The sequence below is a fragment of the Acinonyx jubatus genome, chromosome X (genome assembly GCF_027475565.1).
Source record: "Acinonyx jubatus isolate Ajub_Pintada_27869175 chromosome X, VMU_Ajub_asm_v1.0, whole genome shotgun sequence".
In the NCBI taxonomy this organism is placed as follows: Eukaryota; Metazoa; Chordata; class Mammalia; order Carnivora; family Felidae; genus Acinonyx; species Acinonyx jubatus.
Window position 1 is genome coordinate 11,062,406 of NC_069389.1, and position 13,027 is coordinate 11,075,432.

The window sequence follows — 13,027 nt, forward strand, 5'->3', positions numbered from 1 at the left end:
GGAGTTCACCTCTATTTCCATCAACTGTCATAGGCAGGGTTGAGGAAAGGACTCCGATTAGCCTACTTAGGTTGCCTTGTTCGCCCTGGACAAATCAGTCGCCATCAAGGGAACAGTGATATGTGTGAACATGGCTGACCAGAGACCCTCTTCTGGAGGGGGGAAGAGGAGGAGCAGGAGGGGGAGGAGGAAGAGAGTTTTTCTCAGGGTGGAGAGGACAAGGTAGCTCCTGTCCAGTAAAGTGAGGTCTAATAAATCTCCTAAGATTGAGGGGGAAAGATCAGACTTAATATAAAACATAAATACTTAGCACTTCTGAAAACATACAAGTCCAAAATCCCTTATCTATACTTCTGAAATCCCCAAAGCTCTGAAAACCAAAAGAGTTTCCATAGCTCATTTGGCAGCAAACCTGTCCTGAACTGACGGGAGGCTAATTATATGTTCTACATATCCCATTTAGTGTGAATATTCATACCGTTTGCCAAAGAAATATTAATGTGTTTGATTACAGGGCCTTCCCCAGGCCCCAGGAGTAAGTAATATGTAATCAATTGTACATGTTACAGTATCACGTTAATAAAGTCTGAAATACTCTGAATTACAGGGCTTAAATGTTCCCATGGGCTTCATATAAAGGATACATACATAATGGTACATATATTGAAGAACATGAATGTCAATTTCTATGTAGCTCTGAAAATAAGAGCCTCAAAAATAAAAACCATACAAGAGAACAAATTTAAAAACTTGAACACAGTGAGAGAAAAAAAATACACAATATCTTTGCTAGTTTTGGAGAATAACCTCTAATAATAATAATATCGCGTTTTTACATAATATTTAGTTTTCAAATCCCTCTTCTGTTATTTTGTTAATCACCAAAACAAGTCTTGGACATAAGCAGGGTAAATACTATTATTGCCTTTTATGGATAAGATAGGGGCAGCTAGAGAAGATTTTACTAGAGAAAGGGCAGGATCTCAGTTACATGTCTCCTAACTACGAATCCAATGACCTTGAACTCTGGCACTTTGTGTCTCAAATTGAAAGGGGTTATTGAATTGGAATTTTGAGCATGTAGGTAAAAGCATACCAAAGCTACTTAATATGTGCTTTCTTTGATGTTCTGAGGACTATGAAAAGGAAAGTTTGCCAAGGATCCTGGGGAAGGTAGAAGTGAGACAGCTCCCTGCAGGATAAAACATCCAGGATTCATATTCCTTGGACTTGAATCCCTTATCAGCTGTAAGTGCCCTTGGTCAAACCAGCTTTTATAATTAGCTACCTCTTAAGGCTGCTGTGGGGTCTTACATAACACATTCCACAAGTAAATTCTTGCATTGTGTATTCCATAAAAGGTAGTTCTCTTCTCTTCTCCTTCAAACTCCTGCCTGTCTTTCTTAGGAAGTCACCCAAACTTTGTTTCCCAGGTGACTCTAAATGGGAATCACATCCCCAGGGCTGAGAAATAGGACACTGCAGACATGCAGAAATATAACATACACCTCATGAAGGCAGAGACCCATTGTGTACCCAGCACGGCACAGAGCTTGGTATGAAGTAGGTGCTCGATATACATTTATGGAATGAATAACTAAAAGAAGATTAGGAATTTTCCATTGGAGAAAATCCCACATCAGAAGGAAGGAAATCCTCAACATTTCATTAGTTAAATGAGGCGATTTAACACTCTTAGAAGAAATTCCCTCCTGTGTTGGAATTATTTATGGTTTTCTCTATTCAATGACAATGCTTTTCTATTCCAGTGTCAGTATGGGAACCCCAGGGACAGTCGTTAAAGCCAGCTCTTCCGTTCTGGGCCCTGTGCCTCTGTTTTCTACTCGTCAAATGCTGCCCATCATTAGCAATTTGGACCTATGTTGCCTTTGTAAGATTCTAAATTCCTAAAAAATGCCTGAAAACCCCACAAAAAGAACTGAAATCCAACTAAACTTGAGAGTTTAATATATTTAAATAGCTCCCCATTTGTTTGTTTGCTATATTTGCTCTTTTTATTATTTTTGCTTGGAAGGTGCCTACAATTATATGATAAAATCCTCATTGAAAAAAAAATAATCAATAAGCACCATAAGGAAAGGAATATCATGCAAGTGAAAAAGAAAGGGAAAAAAGCCAAAATGTTCTGTTCAATAAAACTTTCCCAGGCACAAATCTTTTCATTAGAGTAAAAAAATACACACATTAAAATGCACAAAATGCCCTAACGCTAAGGGTGCATCCCCCCAAATTTTTACGTGTATGGTATATATATCTCAGATCAAGATATAGAATGTTTCTAGTACTCCCAGAAAGTTTATTTATTTGAGAGAGAGACAGAGAGAGAGAGCGAGCGCACACACAGGAGGGGCTGAGAGAGAGGGGGAGACAGAGAATCCCAAGCAGGCTCTGCACCACCAGTGCAAAGCCTGATGGGAGGCTCGAACACATGCTGTGAGATTGTGACCTGAGCCGAAGTTGGATGCTTAACCAACTGAGTCACCCAGGCACCTTCAGTACCCCCAGAAAGTTTATTTCTCCATCACAGTCAACACCTACCCCCAGAGAAAACCATTGTTCTGATGTATTAAACTGTTGACTAGTTTTGCCTCTTCTTGTATTTCAGATAAATGGAACTTTATAATATGTATCTTATGACTAGCTTCTTCCACAGAACTGGATGTCTGTGGGATGTATCCATGTTGTTTGTATAGCTATAATTCGTGCCTTTTTGTTGAGCATTCTCCTGTTGATGGGTATTGCTTCTAGGTTTTAGTCTACTATGTGTTAAACCTGCTGTGAACATGGGACACATAACTTTGGATGAACCTATACACTCATTTGAGAATCTATCTATGAGAGGAATTGCTGGGCCCCAGGGTATGAATATGCTTGGCTCCAGTATATATTGGCAGTTTTCCCAAGGGGATGAAAAACTTACACTTCCCTACCAATGTATGAGGGTTCCAGTGGCTCCATATCTGTGTCAACAATGTCAGTCTGTTTCATTTTGGCCATTCAGATGGTATTTAGAGGTAGCTCATTACAGTTTTAACTTGCATGCCCCTAATGAGCAATGATGATGAACATCTTTTCCTAAATTTAGTAGTGGCCAGTTAGTTCTCTTCTTTTGTGGAGTGTTTGTTCCAAGTTTTTGCCCATTATGTTATTACCCAAGCGCAATTTTTTATTTGAACTCTATTATCTGAATACTGTATGTTGAGTTCTACATAATTTCAGTAAATCAATCTAATGAGGTTTTTCAGGGGCAATAATTTTTGCCTGTTTAGAAGTTCTCTGTCATGCTTTCCAAAACAGTTGATTTCAAAATAATTTTTTTTCAAGTGCAAAATTCTATATGATAGGATTCCTATCCTGCATATATGACCAGAAGTGAGATACCATCCCACAGTTTAGTGGTTCAAAGCATAGACTCTGAGGCCAACATATGTGGGTTCAAGCCACATGATGTTGGTGATATGTACATGCCTCTGATACCTGATCTGTGTAATGGGGATCATGACAGGACTTGCCTGCCTCATAGTCCTGTGGAGAGCACTGGGATTAACCTACATAAAACTCTTAGAGTGATGTGTAGCATAGAGCGATCCCTCAAGAAGTAATGTTTATTGATAACATTACTTAGGGTGCCAGATTAGGCCCTCATTGTGTCTGTCCAATCAAGAGAAGATTAGAAAATTACCCAGTAAATTGGGGAAGCATTCACACATGGATCTGGACCACTCAAACAACAAACTGGGGGATTGGGTGTGAATCTTCAGAACTGGCTGTTTGAAATGATCACGTAAGCCTGTTGAAAATGTTCTTTCTGATCCATTTGGTTTTGAGGACCTAGCGTATGCCTAATAGCTCCACCGGGGCCTGAGTTAGGAGGGCCCAGGCCCAATTATACATATTCATGACTTGTAAACTGTTCAGTCCAGTTCTGAACAGGAACTAAAAGATGTAGGGAAAAAAAATAGCAGCTCCTCTTCTAGGCAGCCCAAGACAGAGGAACACTTTAATTAAAATGGGAACTTGGGTTTCATAAGAATCATTTTGTAAAATCTATAATGCACTCATATAAAGGTTATATATTCAAGGACATCCAAGTGGCCAGAAAGCACAAGTCAAATGTGGCAGGGGAGAAACTGCCTAAGTAAGAGCACTGACTCTTCCATCAGTAACTTAAAGGGGGGCATGGGCTTTTCCTCTCATTAAGTCCATCTGCCTAGGCTAGGTGCTTGGCAGTTCTTCTACTAATGAGATTCTATTCTTCCTAATACTGGAAAAAATAAGTCTTCACCTCTATCCTTTTACATGTGCCAGCGTCATGTCAGAAACAATTTTTCAGGGAAGAGACCTTCCAAGGCACAACCAGGTATGATCATTCAGTCACCCAGCTCCTCTAGTCATTTGATGCAATGAGGACAGAGGACAGTGCTGACTATCCTTCTTCCACTGAATCATTACATTCAGAAAGGAATCACACCCTTGCTTATCTGATGCCATCAGGATGCTAGCTTCCCAAACATGCTCATGTAAGCATGTTCAATGATTTGCACTTGGTCATTTTTTTTTTTTTTGCACAATTCGTCAAGTTACAGCTACATGGCTTTCTTGCTATTAATATGTCCAACAAGCAGCTATTTTCATTTTGCTTGTTGTTTTTAAACTATTTCATGGATTTTAAGAAAATGATTCTTGAGAATTATTTGGCTCAGAGGAAAGGCAGTCCTGGATCCTTTTAATATGTTTATATTGGGGTGCCTGGGTGGCTCTGTAGGCTAGGTATCCGGCTCTTGATTTCAGCTCAGGGTCAGATCTTAAGGTTCATGAATTCAAGCCCCACATCAGGCTCTGTGCTGACAGTGCGGAGCCTGCTTGGGGTTCTCTCTCTCCTTCTTTCTCTGCCTCCCCTTCCCCGCATCAAGCTTTCTCTCAAAATAAATACACTTTAAACTACAAAAAAATGTTTATTGACCTGGTGTGGTAGGCAGAATGCTAAAAATGCCCTTTCCCCCCAGAATCTTTGAATGTGATGAGATATCACTGCTGTGTTTGTGTTATGTTGTATGGCATAATTGACCTTAATGTAGGGAGATGATCTGGGTGCGACAGATCTAATCACATGAGTCCTTAAAAGCAGAAAGATTTCTCTGACTGGTTGCAGAAGGGGAAGTTAGAGAGATTTGGAGCACAAGGGAGATTCTACTTGAGCTTGAAGACAGAGGAGGTCACAAGAGTGTAAGTAGCCTTAAGGAGCTGAGAGAGGTCTCTGGCTGACAGTGATCAAGGAAATAGGTATTTAAGCCTATAACTACAAGGAACTGAATTCTGCTTCTAATAAAAATGAGCTTGAAAGAGGATTCCAGGCTCCAGATGAGAACACACCTGGCTGAAATCTTGACTTGAGCTTTGTGAGATCCTATGCACAGAACACAACTATTCTGAGCCAGACTTTGAACCTGTAGAAATGAGCTAATAAATAGGTGTTTTATTAGATTTTTAAAAAAAGTTTTTTAAATTTATTCTTGAGAGAGAGAGAGAGAACAGAGCATGAGTGGGGAAGGGGCAGAGAGAGAGAGGGAGACACAGAATTTGAAGTAGGCTCCAGGTTCTGAGCTGTCAGCACAGAGCCCAACGCAGGACTAGAACTCATGAACCTTGAAATCATGATCTGAGCCGAAGTTGGTTGCTTAACCGACTGAGCCACTGAGGTGCCCCGAAATGGGTGTTGTTTTAAGCCACTAAAGTTATGGTCATATGTTACACGATAGAAAACCAACCCACTTGGTTTCTGCTCTTTGCGTTCTTTGAAATGGCCAAGCAACAGATGAGGATTGAATAGAGAAAATTAAAAGGCTTGTGAAATACCCAGGGATTAACTCAGATTATTAGACATTATGGGGTCACTTCAAGAAGAAAAGGCTCCAACTGACCCCATCTGACAGTAATTACCACAATATAATTGGGGTAAGGAAAAGAATATTACGCAAGAGAGTTGACCAGGTGCTGGGTTTGACAATCATTTTTCCTCCAATTTGAATCATACCAGGACTGTCATTTTGTTTTTTGTGCTTCCCTTTCCTCTCTGACTTAGAAGGACTCATTCTCATTCCTGTAGCAATACGGCCAAGGTCAGGAATGCCACGACAGCTCCATGAATGAAATAGGAAAATGCTGACATTATCATTATCACAAAATCCGTTATTAAAGCATACACAGCATAGGTGTGACAAGGTGTTAGAAAAGTGGAAGGTGCCAAGTGGTAATAAAAATAATTGCCAAAATTATAAGAAAGTATGATATGTTGATTCAGGAATCTTGGAAAAGAAAGAAGATAGGAGTATGGGTCCTGTGTGTACCTAACACAGAGCTAAAGTAAGAAGCTATTAAGGGAAGGATACATTTATTTATCCATCCCTACAGTTCCTAGGAACAGCTCTGAAGTCCCTTTACTCTGGTGTGGACCATTCCCATTGGAATGCTTCCCCAAATGTGTCACCATCTTGTTGCATTTTCTCTGTATTCCTGCCATCCTTCACCCTTCTTCTATAGCCTTTCCAGTTCTTATGAGATTTTTTTCAGAAAGATTCCCCATGATACTGTCCAAACGACATTCCTCTTTCTGAATCCAGAGTCCTCTCCTCACCACAGCTCACATCCCTTGCTCTGATAGAAAACAAGTTTAGAAAGACTAGATAATCAAATAAAAAAATGAAGTAGAATTTTCTTAGGAATAGAGAAATTGAGAGTCATGGATTTTAATAAACTAATGGGGCAATCTAGATATTTGGAAAATCCTTCTTTCAAATAATAGTCCAAGCTTTCTAAAAACTAGAGAATTAATTGTAGAAAGAAACAGATTCAAAGCCTGCTAGTTTAAGCAAGGAAAAGAAGTATGCTATTCCCTACAGCCAAAATCTCAAAAGGAAAAGCCCAGGGCATCAAATCTGGGTAATTTATTTTATTATCCTAACTTACAGTGTTTCTCTTGCTGATAGGATTTCAGAAGATGGATTTATCTTTTTAATTAGTATGATTTAAAAAAAAAAACTAGAAGTCTCCTTGGTCTGCCAAACAATAAATTTTATTTCCTGCCTAAGTGAGTGGCTCTAAATTGCTTAAAGTATTGCTCTATCCTTAAACATTCCTACTCGTCAAATTAAATGCTGATTTGAAGGAAAGGAATGAACAGGAGAGGATAATTCAGCTCAGTATTGGCTCTCGGCTTTATAGTTTCATAAAAGCAATTCCTTTCTTGTTCATCCTATACCTTTCTAGTGCTAACCTCTGGTACCAATCATAGCACTTCAGTGAGCACTGTAAATACTGTTCATTGTACAATCTTCAAAACGTATTCATGCTTCAGCTTTCATCTTCAAGTGAAGTAGAATTTTGGTGGTGGCATAAATAAAAATGGCCTGAACAACTTTCATATATGGCATTAATGAGACATACTGATTTTATGTAACTGATACCACTTTCCTGATCCATAGTAATAACATAGGTATGTAAAGGTGAATGGCAAATTCTATGCTCACTTTGCTCATGGTTTGATTACTAGTCTTGGGTAGATGAAAGATAATTGCAAGGTGGATAATGTACATTTTCCTTGATTTGAGCCATAGACCCTCTTTACCTACAGATCAAAGTGTCTAATAAATAGTCTCCCTTTCCTTGCACTGATGAAGGTGAATAGTTAATTGATGCCTTCATTTTTCTCTTCTTCATTCCTAATGGCCAGATGTGCTTCTTATTCTTATTGGGTTATATTTTCCAGTCTCTTCCTCAGGGATGGGAATTAAATTATACTTTTACCAAGAGAAAACTAAAAAAAAATATGGAGAAATGACTGTAAACTCTATTTTTTGGTCTTTTCTTCTTTGAATCCATAATTAGATACTCTGCACAAATACATATGCAAATAGCAGGGTCATTTTTCAAAGCAAAATACTTTGAACACACATCCAAACAAAACACAGCTCTCAATCCATTATCTTGCCTCTTTGTAATTAACCTACAAGAAAGACTAGAACAAGAACTCATCACAGATTTTGGAGCAAAGTCCACCTGGGGCTTGCCAGACCTGGTGCAATGTTAGATGGCTGGTCTTCCCACAGAGTGAGAGAGATGTGCTTTGAAAAGTAATTAAAGGGCTTTAATTTCTTGGGTGAATTAAAACTGCCCCTTTGCTTGCCTGTTCCGTTGTTTGTATTCCTTGTACAATAACTCCACTGATCCTAAGTTGAAAAGTACCACAAATCTAGTCTATGCAAAAATAGCTTCTCCATCTTCCAAACCAAATTTAAGACTATATACTATTAAAGCCATCCCTCTGGCATGAGTGGAGACAAATGGAGAGTGATCCAGAAGACCATGATTAAATAGAGAGGAGAATTCCAGTAACCTAAGAAATAAAAATAGCCAATGAGTTGCATGCTTATTATGCATCAAGCACTGCACTAAAAGTGATTTATACACATCCTATATGGTGATACAACCCTATGTACAACCCTATATGTATACAATCCCATATGGTGAAGTTACTGTTATTATATGTAGATGAAGAAACTCAGGCTACCAACTTAGATTATGTGGCCAGTGAGTGGCAAGACAAGATTAGTGCCTGGACAGTTAAGTCTGAAGCCATGTGTTTTATGGCTCTGTTCTAGGTTCCCTCAGTTCACTTAATTGGCATTCTGGACTTACACTGACTGCTTAGCTGGTACTGGGCACTGTAATGAATTCTTTATGTGATTAACTCATTTAATCAAACAACAAATGAGGTAGAGGCTCTCAGTAGCCCATTTTACACTTTTATCAACTGAGGCAAGAGAAGTTCAATAGCATGCAATCATTAGAAAGGAAGTAAGGTAGAGCGCTGGAATTTGAATTCAGAAAATCTTGTACCCAAGACTGTGCTTTTAACTGTGGCCTCTTATGTCCCTAAATAACTAACTTGAACATTCCGCATGAGAGAGAGTTGGGCGAGTAAACTTAATCTGGAGAGTCTGACTCTGTCTCAGACCAAAGGCCTTGGAAGAAGATGATTGGGATGTGCAGGTGGTCACGTGACAGAGAAGACTGAGAGTGACGTAGTCCAGAGGGGAAGGTTTAGCAAAGGTGGGGAGGGCCCATCAGCAGAGGAAGGTGGTAAGCTGTTTCGCCTAGGGAGGCAAGACCCTTTGCTGGTGTTGAAAACAGGAAGTGATTGTTTACTCTGGGCTTCAGCTTTCATATCCTGCTATCTGTATCCCTGAGACCTCATAAAATACAGTGATGGCCACTTTTCGGCCAGGTTTTCACAACTGCAAAAACCTAAGTAAATCAAGCAAAATAAGTCATTGCAACTCTTCACATCAGCTATAGAAAGCCTGACATGAGGAAGTATGAACAGATGTGGGCAATGAACAGGGTGATCCAAAAGCATAGAGTTTAACAAAACAAAATGCACTGAGCAACAAGAAGGTTGTTTTCTGGGCTTACCCTGGCCACAGGGAGACTTAGGAGTCAAGGACCATCTTGAGGAAATACCAAAAATACACCTCAATCATTTCTCCCAAACACATCGGTCTTCAACTGTGAGACTGAACAATGCATGGATTCAAGCTAAAGGTTGATTTCAATAATGACTATAATCGTTTATATTTGCATAGTGTGTTAAATTTACAAGTGATTTTCCCATTATTAAGTTTCCAGAGCAGCCTTCAAACGTAGGCAGTATTAGATCTCCTTTGCAAAGGAGATAGTTAAGGGCCAATCCCCACTGTCAGTGCCTGACAGAACTAGAGTTGAAATCCGGATTTCATGACTCCTGGTCCGAGGATATAGGAGGCTGAAAAGACCAATTTGGAGAGATGAGCAACAGAGGAGCAAGGGGAACCTACTAACAGAGGAGAGCATGCCATAGCCAGAAGCCAGATGTTAAGAGAAAAATGGTATAAATTTAAGGACAAACACCAGTTATTTTATGGTAAGATGGATGGAGGTTGTGGTTATATACAGGAAGGAGCACTCATATCCAACTGGTCACATATCTGGTCAGATTATGGGAGGTACACAGAAGTGTTGGTTTTTGAGATGGGTAGGATATTCTCAAGCAGAAATGGGGCAGAGAGAATGGTCAGGTGGAAGAGACAAGTTGAATGAATGTAAAAAAGCAGAAATCAATGGCATAAATGAGGAACAATGAACCGCCCTGTTCAGGTGCTGCACTGGCTATGTGAAAGGGTTTTGCAGAAAACAAAGCCGTGGGGAGGGATGGATAACACCATGGCCACTTCTGAATGCCAAGCTACAGTTTGATCTTAATTCTTAACTACCATCATAGGCTTTGGAGAAGCAATAATAATTTATAAACATCGAGGTAACACACTGCCAGCCTCATGGGTTTCTTGTGAGATTTTCTTTTTTTAAGTATATTCTCTTATTTTTGAGAGGGAGGGAGGGAGAAAGAGAGAGAGAGAGAGACAGTGCGAGCGAACACATGCACCTGAGCACACGCAAGAGCACGCGAGTGGGGGAGGGGCAGAGAGAGAGGGAGAGAACCCCAAGCAGGCTCTGATGACATGGGGCTCAATCCCAGGAACCATAAGGTCATGAACTGAGCCAAAATCAAGAGTCCAATGCTTAATTGACTGAGCCACTCAGGCTCCCCCTTGTGAGATTTTAATGAAATGTTGATGCAAAAGTGCTCTGTAAAAACATATTTAAGTATTATTATATGATTGCATTCACTCATTCATTCATTTCACAAGTATTATTTGAGGGCCTTTTACATATCAGGCATGGTCTAAGCATTTGGTGTTCATAAATGAAGACTCATCACTATGCACTGAAGCTCACAGTCTAGCAGGGAAAGTGAACATTTTAATAAATAATTACAATTAAGTACATATGGTGCTGTGAAAGTACGGAAGGAAGATTTGATGAACTCTTCCTGGAAGAGTCACAGGGGAAATGAATTTTGGACAACTGAATCCTGAATAACCACAAATCTAAATGTAGGCGCTAAGATTATCAGATGAGAAGCCATAGGAGAAAATCTCTGAAATACCGGAGTAGACAAAGTTGTCTCAAATCACAAAAAGCACAAACCATAAAAGAAAAACAAAATGCTAACGGGGACCTTATTAAATGTGAAATGACATTTAAGTAAATGAAAAAGCAAGCCATAAACTGGGAGACAAATATTTGCAAGACATATAACTGAGCAGAAAGCTTATATCCAAAATATAAAAAAGGCTCTTATAGGTCAATAATAACAAGAGAAACAACCTAATAAAACAATGGGCCAAAAAGTCTCAACAGATACTACAAACAAGATCTATAAATGGCCGGTAAAGACAAGACAGCATCATTAGTCATTAAGGTAATGCAAAATAGAATCACAACAAGACAATATTATACACCCAATGGAATGGTTAGGTTAAAAAGACTGATCATACTTAATTTTGGTGAGAATGTGGAGCATTTGAAATCCTCTGTATTGCTGGTAGGAATCCAAAATGTCAAAGCACATTTTAAGATAGTACGGCAACGTCTTATAAAATTAAAGAGACGCTTACCATAAAACACAACAATCCCACTCCGAGGTGTTTACCCAGAAGAAATTAAAACATATGTCCACACAGACTTGTATATAAATGTTCATAGTATTATTCACAATATTCTAAAATTGAACACAACCCAAATGTTCATCAATAGCTGAATGAATAAGCACACTGTAGTGTATCTGTGCCATGAACTTTTAGAGTACAAGAAGTGCTGGTCCTTATTTATCTGTAGAACTAAAATGAAATTAAGGCTATCAAGAAGAAAGCACAGTACCTAATGGCTGTATGCTTTGGCAACACGGATAAAGCACAGCTAGCAAAAATTAGAGAACAATGGGAATCGGCTCACTCCTAATAATTTAAAAATATTTAGACAAACTTAGGGATGCCTGGGTGACTCAGTCAGTTAAGCGTCTGACTCTTGATCTCGGCTTGAGTCATGTCAAGGTTCACGGGATCGAGCCCAGCATCGGGCTCTGCGCTGTCAGCAGAGCCTGCTTCGGGTCCTCTCTCCTCTCTGCCCCTCCCTGGCTCACGTGCTTTCTCTCTCTCTCAAAATAAATAAACTTAAAAAATATTTAGGCAACCTTAAGTCAACTTTATTTATGTATGCTTGGAGATTAACTTTTAAAGTAAATCAAGTCCAAGATGCAATATGTCATCTTTCTCCCTAAGTTTTCTCTGACCTGCCTAATCTGATTCCCCAGATTTCCTCCCATCTACTTCCCTCATCAGGAATATGTGGATTTTGATCACTTACATGAAAAAGAAGAGGTAAAAAATGTTAGATGGAAAAAGTGATTTCCTAGAAGTAGATCTTTAAAACTTCATTGTTATGAATTAGGTTAGTTGACAAATATATAATGATTGTTCAACACGAGAATCTAGGGAAGCCAAATAAAACACCAACTTACAGGTTCATGTACAACATAATATTCCAACCCAGTAGTACTGTATTGCATAAATTAAAGCATAATAGGAATATTTTAGTTTCTGATTATCACAGGACTATTGCACTAATCACCTTCAAGAACTAATAAAACATTGATGCAAGGAAAACAAAATCCAAACACACCATAATGACTACAGGAAAATCTCTGATGATATATTATTATATATAATAAATGACAATTTTGAAAGCTCTCTCAAACTGGGTTTTAATCATGTTTGTCTCCATTAAGCCTCTAAGTTAATTAAATAGGCAAACCAACTTGAGACAAGGAAATTGATTTTCTGCATAGAACACTCTCAACAGAGTAGCAGACATAAGAAGAGGTTCAATTTTTCTTCCTGGTGTGCAAATTAAGCTTCGTTAAAAAAAAAAAAATTAACAAAATCCCTGTTCCCTTGTTCCCTTCTGTTCTTTTGTTCTTTAGTGACATGTTAATCGAGTAAATATGGCAGGAAGGGAAAATACATCTGAATGTTCCTTGTACCTTTCACCTCTGGGAAACAAAGAAGTCTCC

The 13,027-nt window shown here is 39.0% G+C and overlaps 1 protein-coding gene across 2 annotated transcripts in view; it reads left to right on the forward strand.

Annotated features, from left to right (window-relative positions):
• The window catches only part of GLRA2 (glycine receptor alpha 2), a 171,049-nt gene that overhangs the window by 91,370 nt on the left and 66,652 nt on the right, over positions 1-13,027 (forward strand). The gene's annotated exons all lie outside the window — the stretch shown is intronic.